The sequence below is a fragment of the Myxocyprinus asiaticus genome, chromosome 49, assembly GCF_019703515.2.
Source record: "Myxocyprinus asiaticus isolate MX2 ecotype Aquarium Trade chromosome 49, UBuf_Myxa_2, whole genome shotgun sequence".
NCBI classification, from domain to species: Eukaryota; Metazoa; Chordata; class Actinopteri; order Cypriniformes; family Catostomidae; genus Myxocyprinus; species Myxocyprinus asiaticus.
Genome location: NC_059392.1, coordinates 23,191,779 through 23,198,631, shown reverse-complemented (window position 1 = coordinate 23,198,631; position 6,853 = coordinate 23,191,779). Strand labels below are relative to the sequence as shown.

General features: G+C 37.1%; 2 protein-coding genes across 3 annotated transcripts in view; one reads left to right on the top strand and one right to left on the bottom strand.

Moving 5' to 3' along the window:
- Positions 1–6,853, bottom strand: part of LOC127438444 (metabotropic glutamate receptor 7-like) — a 647,223-nt gene that overhangs the window by 30,659 nt on the left and 609,711 nt on the right. The window lies entirely within an intron of this gene.
- The window catches only part of LOC127438445 (dystroglycan 1-like), a 49,983-nt gene that overhangs the window by 3,507 nt on the left and 39,623 nt on the right, over positions 1–6,853 (top strand). The window lies entirely within an intron of this gene.

Genomic DNA, 6,853 nt, shown 5'->3' with positions numbered 1-6,853 from the left:
ACATTTGGGAAAGAAATGTTGTTGAATGAGAACAAAGGTCTATGTTTGGGTCTAAATCAAAATGTAACCCTACAGATCAATCTCTTATATTTGTTTTTATGAATTTGTTTTGGTCTCATCCCTTTTCATCCCAGTATAGATGTAACAAAGTAACCTCAGTGTGTACCACTAATGCACCATCAGAATATATATAATTTTTTTATTTGTTTATTTATTTATTTTTTTTTGTGCTTTTTGGCTTATTTGCCATTTTGGCATGTTCATCACGTCCAACTCTCCATGGAGACGTTTTTAAACCTTTCAGCTGTGTGAGGGTTTTTCCCCCTTCTTGTCGAGGGACACGAAGACCTCCATGAGCATGCCAGACATTTTCAACGCTGTCCTTCAATATTTGCTTACTTCGTTTTGTGCACTTCAGTGAACAAGAATATGGTCTTAAAGTGTTGCAACATGCAATCAGATTTAACTAGACGCTAGATTGACTCCAAAACAAGGTATTGATGAAATTGTGGAATGGGTTGTGATGGAAAAAGCCTGCTATAGCTCACTAGAGATAAGCACACTACACTCAATGTTTGTGTTTTCGATGATTGTAATTTAGAGAAACATGAATCTAGTAACCAAAGTCTCTTGAATTCTGTGCCTCCCCAGTAAGGTCTAATTTAGAGGTTGACCGATATTGTTATTTTTATGACTTAAATGAAATTTTTAACTGATAAACGATATATAGAACTGTTTTGCTTGATTAAACATTGTTTTATTTCTGTTTTTGAAATAGGCCTAACGAAATAATCATTCGATTACGTCAATAACAACATAACATGCATTTTTAATAATACTATTTATATGCCATTACATTTATGCAAGTTGGTTTGTGATTGGAATTGTTGTGAATTTTTCGTCATCTTGGGCCACACTAATATGTTTTTTGTTTGAAAACGCATGAATTTTGCTAGGTTTACACCACTTATCCGCACTGAAACAGCATTTTTCTTAAAAAAAAAAACAAAAGAAAAGAAAAACGGGAGACATCTGAAAGTGCTATTCATAATCACGTAATTTAGAAGATGATGATATTTGGAAATTCGAAACAGAGTTTTCAAACGTAATTGGTTTGGTGTGGACATGGCCTAACTGATAAAGGAGTATTCCGAGTTCAATACAAGTTAAGCTCAACTGACAGCATTTGTGGCATAATGTTGATTGACACAAAAATGATTTCGACTTGTCCCTCCTTTTCATAAAAAAAAAAAAAAAAAAAAAAAAAGCAGAAATCGAGGTTACAGTGGGGCACTTACATTGTAAGTGAATGGGGGAAACCTATGGAGCGTTTAAAGGCAGAAAGGTGAAGCTTCTAAAAGCACTTTCATTCTTCTGTTAAAGCTCATGTATTATTTGAGCTGTGAAGTTGTTTAAATCATTGTTTTTGTGGTTGATTAAAGGTGTGGTTGTGTCGCGGCTAGGACATGGCACAGGTATCAAACACGGGCACGTCGATGTGGTTCAGGTTGCAGACAGTACACACAAAAGTTACCAAGGTTTTTCCCATCTTCAAGAATGAAGAATGCTAAAGTAAATAACCTATGTCCTTTGATAATGATTTGGGTTGAATTTAATGGAAAATATGTGAGTTGCACAGAAATTTGAGCAGCATCTGGAGTCGTAGCTGGGCGCCGCCGACAGACGGCGAGTGGCGGCGGCGGTATGCGTACCTTCATTGAAAACAGTTGTTTAGAATTTTAGAAAGCGCCATGTCATCCACCAGATGTGTCCCCTTAAGGATTTAGGGTTTGCGGCGTAAAATAATCATGACAATGAAGTTATATCCAATTTGACAACTTTACTCAAAAAATGTTAGTAAACGATTTTATTACATTAAACTTATGTTAAAACACACTGTTTACATATTTTGGCTATACTTTTGAAACAGTAAGTAGCCTAATTTTAATTTTGCGGATTGGCCCGATTCATTTCCATTGAAAGTGCCTCACTGTAACCCAGATTTTTACAAACGAGATTTCAGTATTATGCCACAAATGATGTCGATTGAGCTTAACTTGTATTGATTCCGAAATATTCCTTTAGGCTAAAGTGCAATGCATTTCTTGCTCGAGAATGAATGGCTGTTACGTACATTCAAGTAATTTTAGGGGACCACATTTATCAGAAGAATCATTAACAGTTAAAATTTAAAAGTGTGAATATCGGTGAAAACTGATTACTGGTCTATCACTAGTCTAAGGCCCCATTCACACTAATAAATTTTCTTTAGAAAATGCATCGATTTTGCTATGTTTACACCTGTCATTCACATGGGATTGGCATTTTCCTCCACTGGAATAACAGCAATCAAAAAACGAAGATGCAAGGAAAATAAAAATAAGAGTTTTCGAATGAAAACAGTTGGTGTGAATTTGGCCTATGAGTTAGGGTTTGAACTCTACTGTCATTGTCCAAGATAGCGAACTTAGAATTGTTACTTCGGCTCAGTGCAACAATAACATTAACTAAAAACAGCAAAATGCAAAGACATAAGAGCAAAATTTATGTAATAAATACACTGGGCAAAGCCTATATAAAAACAGTTGAATACATTGAAAAAGAATAGGCAGATGATGAACCCAATCTGAACCTAAACTAGTAAAAACTACTTAATATCCAAGTTATAAAAAATTTCTGTCTGTCAAACCCATATATACATATTTATATATATATTGCATTACTTCCAGTGTATTTAGTCAGTTGATCATTTAGTTGCTGAATATCTCAAATGAACGAGGCTTAAAGTAAATTGTTCTGGATTAAAGCCATATCTCTGTCTTGGCATTAAGTTGAGTCTATTTTCTGCAACCCCCTTATACCTTCCCAAGGGAAAATCCGGTGAGTAAAGGGGGATAAAATTAGAGGACAGATATACATTTCCTTGTGTTTCATGTTCTAAACATCTCGGTGGTACTTAAAATGCTGCCCAGTTTCATGTTCTTACTCAATGGGTTGAAAGTCTGTGATGAGAGATTACATTTTTTTTCTCAGGTGTCCTTAATTTAATTGGGATTGCAGGTATTGCCCCTTGGGCGGATCGTCTTGCGAAAGATGTTCTGGCCTGTTGTACTGTTGCACTTGTCAAATGTTATTGATTTGCTTGTCCCTGAGAAGAACTCTCTTGCCTCTGTAATTGCATGTTCATTTATACCTTAATTTGTTTGAGTTAACCGGTCCACAGAGATATTTATTTCTGATGTACCTAGTAAAATGCCCTTTTACGGTGCAGCTCCTTTTGGTGGAGCGCTAAGAAAACAACAAGCAGGTGCCTGAAAATTTATTGTACAAGATTGCATGGTGGAGACATGAATGTGTGGATTTGAGTGTGTGAAGTAGCCTAGTGGTTTGGGCTTTGCACAAATCTCTCTGCGCAAATAAAGCCTTTAACTTGGCTGACCGTGATGCAAGGCTGCATGGAAAAGGTGCACCCGTGACAAAATTCACCGCATGCTGCTTGTGTGGAGTCATGCACAGGTCCTCTTGTTACTCCTTTGCTTTTGTAATCGCACACGTATTCTTGTAGGGTAATTGGGTTTGAAATGACGCGGCAGCCCGAGTTGCGATGCTCTGTGGCGGCTCCTGCCACAAGCGTTTCTTTATTTGCGCACACACTTACTGCTCTTATTTATTTTCCAGTGAGCAGCTTCAGTCTTTTGAGGCACTGTCTGCAGCCTAACCTAGATTTCTGTTGCATTGCTTGTAAATAACACTGAGGCTCTGTTCTTAGGGAGGGGGCTTTAAAGGCAGTGGGGAATGGCTCTAATTCAAGTCTGCATATGATCTGTGCTGTGATGAGACTTGCAAAGGTGTGGATCGCAGGAAAGAAGAAAGCTGAGTTCCTGACTGGCACCAAGGCAATAGATTTTTCATCCAATACTCTGTACATCTGTAATATGTAATAGGGCTGAAACAATTAGTCGACGTTATTAACAGTGTCAACATGAAAAAATTGTCGACAACATTTTTTGTTTTCGAATAGTAGTTTGATGTCATTTAATGTAACATGAGATCGAAACTCTAATGATGGTGCGCGAAGTGTCCCGATCTAAGGTGGAGAGATTGAAACTGCACCCAGCTGATGCACACTCTGTAGCATGGATGCTAGTCCCTCAAGCACACGTGCTTGCTGCAGCTAGATTATAACGTGATGGCTCATGACTTATTGAATCATAATATATGTGTCACTGTGCATTTCTTATCATGAAGAAAATTGGCAATACGCAGCTTTATTAATAAGTGAGTTTTTTTTTTTTTTGTGAGTTAAAGATGGATTAAGGTGAACAAAAAGGTGAGAAAGGGTAGTCTTTGCCCCATTTTACTCTGCAACAAAATATCTTTTTGATTTTGTTTTGGCTTGTTTTCCAATATAAATATCTAAAACTCCTTTTAAAACAATGTACATATACGTTAGCAGCTAAACTGCAGAAGAAGAAAATGTTATCTGAGAATGTTGAATATAATATTAAAAATACAAATATTTAAAAATATCTAAAAATCCTTAAAAAAAAAAAAAATGCATTCACCTGAGAAGCAGCATATAAGATATTTAGATTTGCTTTTTGAGAATAGATCTTGAATAAGTATATTTTGTCTTTACTGCACTCGCAGAAGTATAACCAAGTGAAAAAATACACTTATATACAAAATACACTTATATTTAAGATACATTGTCTTAAAGCACTTCTAAATATCTTATATGTTGCTTCATAGGTAAATGTATCTTGTTTTAATCATTTTTAGACTATTTTAAATGGAAAACAAGACAAAAATACTTGATAATAATAGGATTTTTTTTTTTTTTTTGCAGTGAATCAAACCTTTTTTTTTTTTTTCTTTAATTCAGTGAATGTAATTAAGAGGTATTTTTAATAGATGATTTTGTCCTCTATTGTTGGCAAGGATGTTTAATACAACCTTTTAAGTCTGGGCACAAGCTGAATAGTCAGCTAAGAGCTAATGATTAATCATTGCAATAATTGCCCGAATAGTCAAATAATCGTTCTAATAATGGTTAGATTAGTTGTTTGTCAAAATAATCGGTAGTTGCAGCCCTAAAATGCAATAACATGTAGTCCTGGAGAGAAGCTGTGTGCTTCATGAGTTACTTTGAAGCACACAGTACCGAACCCGAGACTACCTGTAGGAGGTGGTCTGAGTTCGGTTGCAATGGAACTGATGCGCGATTCGCACGAATGCGAAAGCAACTCTGACTCGGGTGCGCACTCGTTCTGGAAGTAAAGTAACCTGTGCATGCGTTTTAGCCGATGACGACATCATTAGTTTCGACTAATAAATATAGGGTATAATAGGAGATGACAGTGGCGAAAACTTCACCTTGGACACGAGCGTGAGTAAGCGTGCAGTGTAATCAAAGATGCAGATGAATTCCTTGCAGTCAGCTGTCTCCCCAAAAAACGCCGTTTGCGAGCAGCAGCAAGCCTCCTTCCCCTGGACATCTGATGAGTTACACCATGAAGCGCACATATATGCTGTTGTCATTCATTCTGCTGTGCATAATGGCACCAAAATAACAAAAAAACAAAAAGTATGATGAGTCGCGTTGTGTTCTCCATGCGTGTTTGTGACGACGTTAGATGAACGCAAATGGACCGGGGTTCGATAGAATCAAGTGAGTGTGAAACCAGACCAAAGCTGCGGGGGGCACCCCCGCAGCTTTGACTTGGAATCGGACCGCAGCAAACGTGCCCAGTGTGAAAGCCCCCTTGAACATACATACAGCTCTACATGATTTTAGGGTGATAAAATCGCTTCTGGGTTTACCTACGTTATGATTATGGCATCGAAGTTGTAATATTGGATATAACTTGATCGAGGGTTACTAGTGATTTGTATCTCACTTGAATCATGTTAACGTGTATAGTGTATTTGTCTAAAATTTTTGGTCGATACCTATTTTAACAAAAACTTTTAGGCCAATACCGATATTTTGCCACTTACCTGGTTTTGTCAACAGATCACTGTTTTAATTAGGAATTATGCTTTAAAAATGTAGAAAGGTTTTTTTACTGTTCTAACAAGAAATGATTTCCATTAAACGTGGAAACCACATCAGTGTATCGCTAGTCTTGTCGCTTTTTTTTTTTTTTTTGGTAATAAACATTGTGCAACAAAGGCTGTAGATTGAGTTTAACTTGTATTGAACCTGGAACAGTCCCTTGTTTTAACCCAAGTTCATACCGACTTGGCTGGCACAACCAATGTCATGATTTTTGGGTGGAATTACCTGTTTTATCCAACCACTAACAGATGGTGAGAGTGTTCAAGAAACCTGTTTGAAAAATATAAAAGCAATTAGAAATTACACACCATTTAAGATCAATATCATTTGCACGTCAAGTAAACACATTTGTTATGTTTCCTTTCATATGGGGCCATTTCTGATAGCTTTTTGAAACAAGTTTAAGATATTAGAAAAAATAGCAGTTGGGTAAGGAAGAAACATAACGTTTCATGTAGCTGTAGTACCACTGCACGACTAAGGTCAAGACTTTTTGCTATGTCAGAGGCCTTTAGACCAAAGCTGCACCCTGACATTTTCAAATAAAAACGGCTTTGAGTACATCATGTGACCTTCTCCTCCCTGTACCTCCAACACAAAGCAGCTATAAAAAACAGCTGCTTTTCATCGGCGGTCGACATGCCAAGTTCTTGTGGTGGCAAGAGCAACAGTAGCAGTGTTTTTCAGGTTGATATCTATGGGCTCAATGGAGATGTCCTGGCTTGTCATCTCTGCAGAGGCAAAAACGGTAGGGAAGATCTGTCTTACAGAGAAGACGGCGTGATTCACTTG